The sequence below is a fragment of the Charadrius vociferus genome, unplaced genomic scaffold (genome assembly GCF_000708025.1).
Source record: "Charadrius vociferus isolate BGI_N301 unplaced genomic scaffold, ASM70802v2 scaffold333, whole genome shotgun sequence".
NCBI lineage: Eukaryota > Metazoa > Chordata > Aves > Charadriiformes > Charadriidae > Charadrius > Charadrius vociferus.
The window spans coordinates 330,021-339,982 of NW_009647682.1; the positions used below are offsets into that span (position 1 = coordinate 330,021).

Consider the following 9,962-nt stretch of genomic DNA (forward strand, 5'->3'; position numbering starts at 1 on the left):
GGAGTGTCTGGCTGCATCAGTGTCACGCAGCATTGCGGGCTCGCTGCCTCCCGCTCCAAAGCAAAGGCAGCTCCATCTCAGCCCAGGAGGTTGAGCTGAAGTCACGCTGCTCTTGCTCTTCCAGTGCCGACACAAAGCCCCTTTCCCGCTCCCCGCGCGGAGATGAGCTGGCTGTCCCCAGCCGATCTGCCTCTCCGGCATCTCACAAGCAGCAGCACGAAGGGTTTTGCAGGCAGGAGCGACTCAGATTCCCTGCAGCAGCCTCCCCTCTTGGCATCTCTCTCTCTGCAACGCTTCCCCAGCTGTCCGTGAGCTGCATTTGCAGATAATGTCCCTCCAACCCCCCCCAGCAGAGAGCCCGATGTGCACATACCCAGCTCCCACCCCGGCTATCCGCGGAGGCAGACACGCGTGCCGAGCCTTGCTCTGGCTCCACATTAACATGCACACAATATGGCCAGAGTTGCTCTGAATCTGACAATATTTGCTTTTTGGAAAACAACAAGAAGCGAGAGCCAAACTGCACACATCTCCCTGCCGGAGCAAGGTCAAGGCCAGCAGGGAGCTGGGAACTGGGGCTGTGCAGAGGCTGGACTCTGTCAAACCCAGACCATCATCTTCGGAGGAAGACTTGGAGGCAATAAAACCATCACAGCAGCCACCATCGCCTTCTCCTTAGCAGCATCCTCCTACCACCACCAGTCCCGGTCCGGCTCTCCCCAGCCAGCCTGCTCTGGTTACTGGTGTTACCGTCCTGCACCTGTGAGTCCTCCCAGATTTACGAAAGCTTTGGGTACCACCAAGTGCACTTGGCAGCTGCCTCAGAGCAGATCAGCCTGAATCCAAGCCAGTGGGGATGCCCTTCTACTCTGCTCTGGGGAGACCCCACCTGGAGTACTGCGTCCAGCTCTGGAGCCCCCAACATAGGAAAGACATGGCCCAGTTGGAGCAGGTCCAAAGGAGGCCACAAAGACAATCCGAGGGCTGGAGCCCCTCTGCTATGAGGACAGGCTGAGAAGACGGGGTTATTCAGCCTGGAGAAAAGGCGCCTCCAGGGAGACCTTATGGCAACCTTCCAGTCCCTAAAGGGGCTCCAGGAGGGCTTGGGAGGGACTTTTTACAAGGGCACGTAGTGATAGGATGAGGGGGAATGGCTTCTGACTGGAAGAGGGGGGATTTAGAATGGATATTGGGATGAAATTTTTCACTCTGCGGGTGGTGAGGCACTGGAACAAATTGCCCCGAGAAGCTGTGGCTGCCCCATCCCTGGAGGTGTTCAAGGCCAGGGTGGACGGGGCTTGGAGCAACCTGGGCTGGTGGGAGGGGTCCCTGCCCAGGGCAGGGGGGTTGCAACTCGGTGATCTTCAAGGTCCCTTCCAACCTCAACCATTCTATGATTCTATGAAAAGGAGATCATGAAGGTCCCAGCTGTCCCAGAGACTGGTTAACTTGGGTGCTTATAAGCAGCTCCTGATCATTTGGGGATAAATCCTGCAAAGTCTCACACTTCTGGGAGAACAGGCTCAGGCAAACCTCCAGCTCACCAGTGACTACATGGCTGATCTCCTTGTGTACACACCTGCACTGATGGAAAGAGGGGGGAAAAAAGCTCTGGGGGAAGGCAGCAACATGGGAAGATCCTTCTTCCTTCTCTGCAACAGGTTTTTGGCATTTCGAGGTACACCAGGTCAGCCCACATGGAGCCAAGAGTCCTTGGAAAGAGAAAGTCCATGCACTGAGTGATGGAGGACCTGCAACACCTTGGTCTGACAAACAGGGTGACTCTTCCTGATGGGTCACTACACTTGTCCCTGTCCCAGGGCAGTGGCAGCACCTCCTTGGTGTCTCCAGTGGTTGGATTTCCTCCTACTTGCAGTGGAGAGAGGAGGAAACCAAGTGGCCAGTGTCTGCCAGCTCTGCAGGGCTGGTGGCTGGTTTCCTCACCTTTTCAGCCTCCAAAATATACTTTTTTTTTTTTTTTTTTTGGCAAGACTGGGGGAATTATTAACACTTGTGTCCATGGCTTGACTATATTGCAGCAGAGTGTAGGACTCCTACCTACCAGCCAACCCCGTTAGCTGTGTGTGCCTCGAGCCTGTGCTCACTCACTGCTCCAGGCTGCATTTACAGCTCAGAAACAAACTCCCCCAGCAGCAGAAGGGTTTATCACACGGAGAGGGAGAGAGGAAAATCCAAATACCGTCAATTCGAAGCCTCCTAAATAAACACATCCATTTAGAGGATCGCTTGTGTTTTACAGCCTCAGCACCTCCCAGCTATGCTGAACTTCAATTTTCACATCCACCGCATCCAGCTCCAAAATCCCCCAGTCAATGCCACAAAGCCAGTTTGCCACTCCACCCCAAGATCACAGCACGGGACGTTACCCCTTGGCTTCATTCATAGACCAACCGATGAGCTCTCCCTGCCCTGCCGGCAAGCCAGTAAGGTCAAGAGGCTGAAATCCGCTGGAGAAAAAAACGTGCCTGCTTCTGAGTTACACACTGGTCTGCCCAGTGCCCTGTATGAACTGAAAACACCAGCGTGCCCTCTGCATTCACCCATCAAAGAGACCCAGCTGCTCAAACCAAAGCGGTCAGTGCCTTTCCCCTGTATTCCACATCTCAACGCCAGACATGTAAGTGTAAATGATGTATTTACTGCAAAGAGGATGGAACAGACACACACGTGGAGGGTTAACTGGGATGAAGTGCAGTACACTGCACTTTCGACAGCTCCTAAAGCATGCAGCTGTTTGGACGCAAGAGCATCCTCGTGGATAACGCTGGCCAGATGGGCCCGTTCATCTCCGCTCTCCTCACCGCGGGGAAAGCTGAGGGGCTTGGAGGGCTCCCGTGATGGGCTGGAATTGAATGAAATGGGATTTTGGAAGTGCCTTTCCCATGTCCTGTCCCGAGATGGTAACAGCCCTCACTGGCCACTGCCAACACACTTGGGAAGGTCACCAGCAATGATGGCATTTTCTTTGGCAGCCGGTAAGGGTCCATGTCTTTGGTGAAAGGATGAGTTTTGGCGGGGTATTTTGCTTGCTGCCACATCAGGGTTGAGTTTCTGCTCCTGGACCCTGCTCCCCTGAACGCCGCTGCAGCTCTCATTAACGCTCCTCACAGCATGGAGAGTAAAAGTAACAAATGTTCATTCACCCCAAAGATTGACACAGCCATTGCTTTACTTACAGACCAGATCTCGAGAGCAGAATTTCACCCTTTGTAGCGTAACAGATGTCCTGCATTGAGCCATGCAGCAATGTTTAAATAAAAAATGGTGGCTGTACAATAGCCAAGTCATTTGAGAATTAAAGCACTGGTATTTTTAGGCAGCGGGAGTACGTGTGGGAGAGATCTCAAAGTGCAGGCTGATGCCATTTGCTGCAGGGCAGTTAGAATTAGATTTATTGACGACGTGTGATTTGAAAGCAACACCAGCGCTCATGAAGAGCCGTGCAGGGATCAGCAATCCTGAGGCTCATTTCAGCTTCATTTTAAGAGACAAAATTTCTTTATATATGTGTAAATATGAAGGACGCACAGAACGAAAGCCATTTCTGCTTGCAGAGATGCTCTGATTGCCATCTCCAAAAATGGCCACTGCAAAAGTCTTGTAACTAAATTAACTAGAAGCAGATGATCAAAAGGGGGAAAAAATGCTCTTTTTTTATATGGCAGCCCCAAAGTGTTGGCAATAATCGAGTGATTATCATCCAGGTTTTAATGCTGGGGAGGAGCAAAGGGAAGTCATCTCTCTCCACCAAACACTAGCTGCTCTCTGGGTGGCACATCTGGCTATCAGACAGGTAACAGCAGCAAAGCAAACCCTTTCTGGATCTGGGCTTGAAGGAAAAACAGCTCAGATGAGGAGAGGTGAACCTTCTGGCTCCAATTAAACATTTAAAATGAGTTAAGCCATGTTATTCTGCACGTGGTGACTACAGAGCCCAAACCCCCAAAGGGTTCAGGGAGACGTCTCTCCGAGGGATGCCAGCAGTGACCTTAGAGACCTCGCTCTGTCCCCTGCGTCCCAATGCAGCTCACAAGAACCTGCCTCCAGCTGCTTCGAGGCTGGCAAGGAGCGAGGACAGCAACTCTTAGCAAGCAGATGGGAATCTCCAGGAATCCCACCCATCCGCTCTCTAGCACAGCCAGCTTTTCCAAGCAGCAAAGCAGCAGCCAACATTTGGTTTGCTCAACACCTCCACAGGTCCTTTAGGGGTTTGGGTTCGCAGCTCCTCCATACCCACAAAGCCTCCTGCAATCCTCCCCAGCTTGCCTTAGCCCGAACGCCCGGCTCACTTTTGCCACGCAGACTCGGCCCTGCCTGCCTCCTCGCTGCAGGAGATGGAGATGTGGGGATCAGGTCCCCCTTTGCCCACGCCAGCAATGCATACATGGTCCGACATTGCCACCGCTGATGCCCCCAGCCCCACAGCAACTATGAGGGTGGCACAGGGACAGGATCTGCACTGCAACCGGCATCCCTACAGGGGGACGCAGCTGACAGTGACACCATCCTCAGCTTGGGTGGGAAACACGTTACCGGCACAACAGGATGGCAAAGGCACCGGCAGTGCTGTGTCCCAGTGATGCCCGCCCTGACTGACCCCCACTAGCCCTGGCCAGAAATCAGCTGTAGTGACACCGGGAAGCCCCACAGAAACAATCTCTTGTGCAGACACAGGAGAAAAGCAGATCTGGCTGTGCCACCCTCCCACTTCATTCCCTGCACCCCTTCCTGAGAGCAGGGAGCTCAGCTTCGCAGCACACCAGGGAAAGCAAACACAGGGAGAAGATACTCAGCAGCACCACAGCTACCTCATCCTGCAGAGAAACCAGCCAAGACACCGCAGCGCTTCCTGAGCCTCAAAATGATGCTGTGCCCAAACGAGCCTTGAAACGCTGCCCTGTACCCTCCAAACCCAAGTCTCACCCAGGGAGACCCACAATTTAGCTGGGTGCTCCCTTGGATGGAGCAGGAATTTCAAGGCACAGTGCTTTCCACCACCCCAGGGACACAGGGCTCGGGTCTGTCTCCCAAGGACGGGAAGGTGCCGATCCTGTATCCCCTGGCTGTGGGGCTCTGGCCTGATTTGAGCTCCCCGAGTGGGCTCGCAGGACAGTGAGCCATCAAGGTGCTTTATGAGGACTCGTTCCCTCAAACGAGAACGTCATCTCGCAACCTCGCCCAGAGAAATCACACTCGCACAAGGTACTTGCGCGTTATGTGGGACAGTTTGGGACCAGAATAACTTCCTCTCCTGGCTGATCAGCGTGTGAATAAATCAGCCACAGCCAAAAATAACCTCTGGACCTTTTGTGACTCCTTCCTGCAAAACAGTTTAGGGGGGATGCTAGAAAGAGGCCAAGATCTTATTAGTACAGCTGCCAGGCACTGAATTACAGGGCAGATTAACTGGATTATTGAGGCTGTAAACTTTGTACAAGACCATCTTTCCCCTCACTGTCTGCAGCCCCCGGCACTATGAATTTCTGCATGGGGAATAGTAGTAGGCACCACCACCGAGCCTGTTGAACTCATGATTAAGAGCTTGAGATCAGGTTTATGACACCTGCATTAATGCCACAGCAAGGCTATAAACACCCTTCCCCATTTTGGAAGCCAGAAAGGCCAGGCTTTGGCAGGAGAGGATCCATTTGAGGATGCACCACACTAACAAGACTCCCTGAAAGATGAGCATTGGGCTGGCAGCGTGGCCGAACATCCCCCTTTTCCAGGCTCTGATGCACAGCCCAGCTCCTACCTCCTGGCTACTGAACCCCCCAGGGCACCACGAGGCTGCCAGCCCCGCAGCAGCATGTTTCTTCTGTCCCTGCAGATTAGCCACATCACGAACTATACAGCTAGGGAGGTAGAATCCATCTGTAATTATGGAGAAAATTAATTTCTCCCAGGAAAGGGTGGAAAGGAGAGCTTTAACTCAATGCACCTGGTGGATGGGCAGCGATTTTGGGAGGAGGTCCCTTCCGCCGCTGTGCTATTCCGCCCTGGTGATGGATCCTCTCCCCTGTGGGAGGCTGGATGGAGAGTCCAGGCAGGAAGAGTATCCTTCCCTGCCGCACATCCCCACTACACAGCACTCGCTATTTAAAGAAATCAGCGGCACGCTATCAATGTCTCACCTCCCCATGGAGGAGCTGGGCCCATGCCCCGGCGTTTCCTGGCATGGCACTGCCTTCACGACCCGCGGCACACAGCGGCGGGGGCTCAGCACAGCTGATGCTGGCTCGGAGGCTGCAAGAGAAAGAAACATCACGCAGCAAAAAACCCTGGGAACTGCCCTCTCCTGGAAATCGGTCGCCGCGGACAGGAGGATGGGTGAAATGAGCTCTCATCTGCCACTTGTTTTCTTCCTCTTTTTTTTTTTTTTTTCGATGCAATTAAAGGCAGCCACCCAGCCGGTACCTCCTCGCGCTTGCTAAGAGAAGCGTGGCAGAAACTGAAAACCGGGAGCTGAAAAAAAAGATATCTGCATTTCAGATAAATTCCAGCCTTGTCAGTCCTGCAGGATTACAGCGCTGGAGAAAGGGATCCATGAGCTGATTTCAAACACCGGGGTGGAGACTTGGGAAAGGAAGGGCAACTTGGAGGACACGAGGTCAGTCCCCTCCTGGCCAGGGACTTTTGGCCCTGTCTTTTGGAGAAGGTTTGGCACCCAGCTCCAAGATCCCTCCATCCGCTCTGGGATGGAAATTGCTGCACTGCCAGGGCTGCGCAGGGGCCGAGGGGCAGGCAGGGCTGCTCCTTGCACGGCTTTGCACAAAAATGAGAGAGATGAACACCCACTTCATTCCTTAGGGCATCCTCACCGTGCAAATTAAACAGAGGGCTTCACAATGTCCCCGCAAGGATTTTAACCTGCTTGACCACAGCAGAAACAGAACTAAAATCCAATTATATAAGCACAATTTTTTTTTTTTTTAGCAAAGAGCCTTGAATCATTTTTCACTACTTCTGCTCCAGATGGGCCCAAATGCAGACCTGTCCCCCAACGCTACAGTTGTTTCATGTGATATTTTCCCTTCCTCCCTCCCAAATGCCAACTCGTGCGAGCACACCCACACGTGCACCCACCTCCAAGTTTTTTGGCATCATTTGCTCACCGAGGAACCCTTTAAGCACTGATAATTCCCAACCACATCTCTCAGGAGCCTGGCCAGGGCTTGGACCCACCTGCAGAGCTCATGCCAGAGCCCTCAGTCAGGACCATCACCTCCGCGCTTGGCACTTCACAGAAAGCATCTGTAAAGTGGGGGGGTTGTTAATGCATTTAACACCTCTCTGGGAAGAAAGCCGGGCAATGGATCCAACATCCTTCCCCTCCAGTGAACAGCCCGGAAACCTCCCAGCTCACTTTTGGGAGCCATCTGGGAAACCTCAGTCTCACTAAAGCATTCTCCAGGAGGAAATTAATTGTAAAATAAGGTTTCAAGGTTTGCTAAAGAATCCAGTATCTTTCTGCTTTGCTGGAAAACATGAAACGGCACTGCCCAGGCAGTGGACAGACACTCATGCCAAAGTCACTCCCTGTCCCTAGGGAGTGGAGACCTCTAGAAGCATTTCCAGTTGGGTCCCAGTTTGGGTTCAGCACCCTCTGAGTCTCCAGGGCTGCCTCCCCCAGCTTCAGTGTGAACTCCCACCTCCAACACGGTGTCAGGCTCTTTCCCAGCACTGACTCACCACCACAATCTCCTCACCGAGCACACCACAACCCCATCACCCGCCCAGCTCGCACTCACTCAGCCCCCTCCTCCTCACACCGCTATCCTTGTCCCTGTCCCCATCCCCTGCACCCCAGCGGGAGCTGCCTGAAAGGGCAAGGCTTGCAGAAAGGGCCCTCAAAAGACACAGACAAGGAGGTTTTCAGGGTGGTTTTTACTCCCAGCACCTTCCGAGACAATTGAGGCAGGCAGGAACCCAAAGCTCCAGCAAGTTCAGTCCCTCAGCATCTGCACTTCAACTGCTGGCGAGTGCCAACGCACAGCTGGACTGAGCCACCAGTGCAAAGCAAGACTCGCTTGCCCTCACCATGAAGCCACAAAGCTGCACGGAGACAGATGAGCCATTTAATCCCACATCTGCCAACCCACAGCTGAGCTGGCCACCTCGGAAAGCCAGATTCGTTCATCAGTCCCACCACTGGTGTCTCAGGAACATGCCAGTTTGGGGGGTCACCCTGACCCTCCAGCCAGTGATATCGGTCCCAGACAACCTCCGGTCTGTCTCCTGGAAAAAAGATGCAGGAGGAGCAAGCACTGAAGCTAGGAAGTCATCCATGCACCTGAGCACCTCTGGATGCCAGGACGACAGCATCAGCGACCTGTGCTGGTGGCTCCCTGACAAATCTCCAGGGAAGTCGTCACAGATCAGTCCCATTTCCCAACCAGCACCATCCTGAGATGCAGGGAGCAGCACACTCTGGCGTCCCCAAGAGCACAGATCCCTGAGACTCCCAAACCATCAGAGCTACAAAGACACCAACTTTCCTTCTCCTCTGAAGCCCGGGCAGCACCACAACCAAGAAACTTCTGAACCACACAGGCACATTCACCCAGGCACCAAACTCCAGCGCACACCTTGCCTCTGTACCAGCTTGCACTTGCGAAGTGGCGAGGTGGTGTCTAACCCACCAGGAGAACCTCTTTCCAGCATATGAGCAGATGGTGGCAAACGAGCTTAAATGAATACTTTGCCAACCCTGACTTGGCCAAAACCAGGGCGTCCCCAGAAGGTTTTGCACAGCTTTAACAAAACCCAGCTTCCTAAGCCAATTGCTGTTATAATGATGCAATTTAGGGGATAAACGAGCCCTCAAAGACTGGTGTTATTCAGGAGAAAATCATGGTGTCTGGAAGCCGCTTGCCGTGGCTGTGATGAGACGGCACCAGCTGACAGAGGATGGGAACCAGCGCGAGCACAGCTGGAGCTAGTGAAGCTGGCTGGATGGATGCTCACTGGGCTGGTCCAGCCCCGAGTGCATTGGGCATCCACCCGGAGCCAACGGCCAGGCTGGATGAGATTGGTTAGCATCTGCCCAGTTCCGAGCTGGACCAGCTTAGCAGGCGTTTACCTGGTGCCGAGCTCCGGGCCGAATGAGCCCCACAAACATCTATCCAGCGAGCATCTTCACGAGCCGGTCCAGCCCACAGCTCGGTGCCAGGCAGATGTTCACTGGGGCTGATACAGCCCAGAGCTCAGTGCCGAGGGGACACTTGCAGGGCAGATGCTCGCGGGGCTAATCCAGCCCGGAGCTTGGCACTGGGTGGATGCTCGCAGGGTGGATGCTCGTGAGCTGGAGACAGTACTGAGGGAGGCAGGAGGATATGGGGCTGGGAAATCAGAGGAGTAGGAGATGGACAGGGTAAGACCAGTCTCACCAGGATGCCTGCCCCCACCCCCGCCCCAGCGTAAGGTGAAACATGAGGGTAGGGGTTGCAAAAGGACAGCTTGGGACTATACTGGGGGGCTGCCAGGGGCAGAGAGCATCAAGTAACAAGTATCAAGAGAACATCAAGTAACCCCCCCTCCCCACCTCTGGGTTACAGGAATCACTGCCCCCCTCCCGATACCATGCAGCCTCCGGGGGGTGGATGCACCCACCCCTTCACCCCTCCTGCCTGGACACCCAGCGGGGATCATGCAGCTCACATCTGCCAGGCTCAGAGCCCCCGGTCTGGGGCAAGTGGTGTGGGGGGCAGAGCAACCCCTTGGCTCAGACACCCGGCCCAGGGGTAATGTCGGGGTACAACAATTCCCCCCACGACACAGCTCAGGGGTAAGGATGACATCCCCCAGCCCAAACTCAACCCAAGGGAAATGGGGGAGCTCAGTACACACCCTGACTCAGACCACCCCCGCCAAGGGGTAAGGGGTGGGAGACAAACCCCCCCCGGGCTGAGGCACCCCCTCCCGGGGGACAGAGCATCCCC

The 9,962-nt window shown here is 54.3% G+C and overlaps 1 protein-coding gene across 1 annotated transcript in view; it reads left to right on the top strand.

Annotated features, from left to right (window-relative positions):
- TMEM183A (transmembrane protein 183A) overlaps positions 1-9,962 on the top strand; it is a 28,076-nt gene that overhangs the window by 347 nt on the left and 17,767 nt on the right. The gene's annotated exons all lie outside the window — the stretch shown is intronic.